Source organism: Myotis davidii, unplaced genomic scaffold (genome assembly GCF_000327345.1).
Source record: "Myotis davidii unplaced genomic scaffold, ASM32734v1 scaffold1277, whole genome shotgun sequence".
NCBI lineage: Eukaryota > Metazoa > Chordata > Mammalia > Chiroptera > Vespertilionidae > Myotis > Myotis davidii.
In genome coordinates, this window is record NW_006290682.1 from 3,312,101 (window position 1) to 3,314,840 (window position 2,740).

A 2,740-nucleotide genomic window follows, 5' to 3' on the forward strand; every position below is an offset into this window, starting at 1 on the left:
ATTTGGGCCAAACCACCTCACCACTTCCTTTCATGGTTCTATTTGGATTTCCAGCTATTTCTAGGCTATTTTCCCCTTTTCTTTTCTTTTTAAAATATATTCTATTGATTTTTTACAGAGAGGAAGGGAGAGAGATAGAGAGTTAGAAACATCGATGAGAGAGAAACAGCGATCAGCTGCCTCCTGCACGCAACCCCCTGGGGAAGTGCCCGCAACCCAGGTACATGCCCTTGACCGGAATCGAACCTGGGACCCTTCAGTCCACAGGCCGACGCTCTATCCAGTGAGCCACACCGGTTTCGGCGTCCCCTTTTCAAAATCCACACGGAAGCGAACGTGCCACGTCTTTCCCCGACTCGGAGGCACAAAGAGAAGTTAACACAACAACACAGGACAACAGCGACCTTTGGCGGGACCAGCGTCTGATTTGCTCCAACACCGGATCCCCGGATGTGTCAAGGAGACGATTTCAAAACACTGATCAATTACGACGAAATGTCAGCATCCTGCATATGCATGAGGCGGCCGGCAAGCATCACAGACGCCTGAAAGGTGTTCGCGAGACGTGTCTGGAGATGCAGGGGTTCAGGCAGGGAAACGCCGACCTGTTCTCCCACCGCTGACAGAATCGGGCCACGGGAGCCACGGAAACGTGGACACGTTCGTGGACACGCATGGCGTGGCTCCCGGCGTCGGTTAACGAACACCAGTTACACCGGGCGTCCGTCCTGGGAGCAGAGGACACAACGCTCATTCTTCTCCTTTAAAAAAAATATATATTTTATTGATTTTTTACAGAGAGGAAGGGAGAGGGATAGAGAGTTAGAAACATCGATGAGAGAGAAACATCGATCAGCTGCCTCCAGTTACTAAGGGGGCCATTCGAGAATGAGTTATTCACAGTGAAATTTTTTGTTGTTGCATTGCTTGTGGTTCTAGAGGCCTCCTGTATGGTAGATAAATACGTATTGTGATGTATTTATGCATTTCAGGCCTCTATTCTATGCTTTGAAACTTTATGGGCCATTTTTCCACATCTAGATATATAAAAGCCTACGTGACCGTGACAACCTGTTGACTGACCAAGGTCGCTATGACACGTACTGACCACCAGGGGCGGACGCTCAATGCAGGCGCTGCCCCCTGCTGGTCAGACCCACTTGATTAATAAGCCAATTGACCGAGCTCAGTGTCATAGGCCATCTCAGAACTGCAGCTCAATCGCTAGTTCCCTCCTAAGGAACATTCAACAATGGGATTAGGAGAAAACCACCCCAATTCTCCCCTACAGACCAGCAGGCTGATGGTGGCATGAACCAAGGACAGGGAGGGGTGAGTAAGGCCTTGCACAGGAAGGGCCATTGCAATAGGACATTTGGCAGGGGAACAGCACCTATGCGAGCTCAGGGAAGTGAGGGAAGCCCACCAGTCCCGGCTGCGGTCAGTGAGCAAGCACTGGACTTGAGAGTCATGAGATTGGGTTGTTTATCCCCATGGATGATTGAGTGAGAAAATCAGATAACCTCTGGGAGCCTCATCTTCTTCATCTGAAAAAATGGGATTAACAACACCTTCTGTATGGCTCTGCAGGTGTGGTTCAGTGGTTGAGCATCCACCCATGAACCAAGAGGCCACTGGATTCCCAGTCAGGCCACATGCCCAGGTTACCGGCTCCATCCCCAGTGGGGGGCGTGCAGGAGGCAGCTGATCCACAATTCTCGCTCATCACGGATGTTTCTCTCCCTCTCCCTCTTCCTTCCTCTCTGAAATCAATAAAAACACATTTTTAAAAAATTCCTACTTTACCTTCCATGTAAATTCATGAACACCCAGAGGGGCCTCCTCACGTCGAAGGCCGCGAATCGGTAATAAAAGCCGATTTCATTAACGCGTCCGCTCCCGCCTCTGGAGAGAAAGGCCGGGAAACAGCCATCAGGCCAGCACGGGCGTCTCCCGTGTCCTGCTCTGCTCCCCGCTCTCACACTTCAATTCGATTCAGAATGAGCCCCCGACGAGACACCCAGATACAGACTTCATAGGAATTAATCCCCTTGTTGGTGAGATTTTATTGTGTTCGTTGGATTTCAAAGATCGTACCGCTAAATACAGGAGTCGGCGACCTTTTAGCCGTGTCACGAGGGAACCCAGGTTTGCAATCAGGGAAAAACGTTTCAATGCTGTGCCCCCAAAGGGCTGACGGTTTATCGACACGAGTGGCGGGTTTTTAAGCGAATTATCGTATCCACCGTATGAAGGCATCTACTCCTATAGATTCCAGACAAATGTCGGTCACAGCTTCATAACGTGCAGCATCCTACGTGTCTACGATTCCCGGCAGCAGCGGAGTGAACTTTGCATTTCCCAGCCTCCCCCTCTCCCTCTGGGGTTGGCCCGGCCACCGCCGTTCATCACCAGGGCTCAGCGTACCTGCCATTTCGCAAGGACCTCCGGGTAAGGGAATTATCTATCTGCTAGAGGCCCGGTGCACGAATTCGTGCACCAGTGGGGTCCCTCGGGGTTGGGGAGAGACATGGGAGGTTGGCCAGCTGGGGAGGGAATGCAGGGGGGCTCCAGGGCGTGTCTGGCCAGTCCTGTTCAGTCCCAATCAGCTGGACCCCAGGAGCAAGCTAACATACTGGTCAGAGTGTCTGCCCCCTGGTGATCAGTGCACGTCATAGCAACTGGTCAACGGGTTGACTGTCTGCCCTCTGGTGGTCAGTGCACATCATAGTGAGCAGTT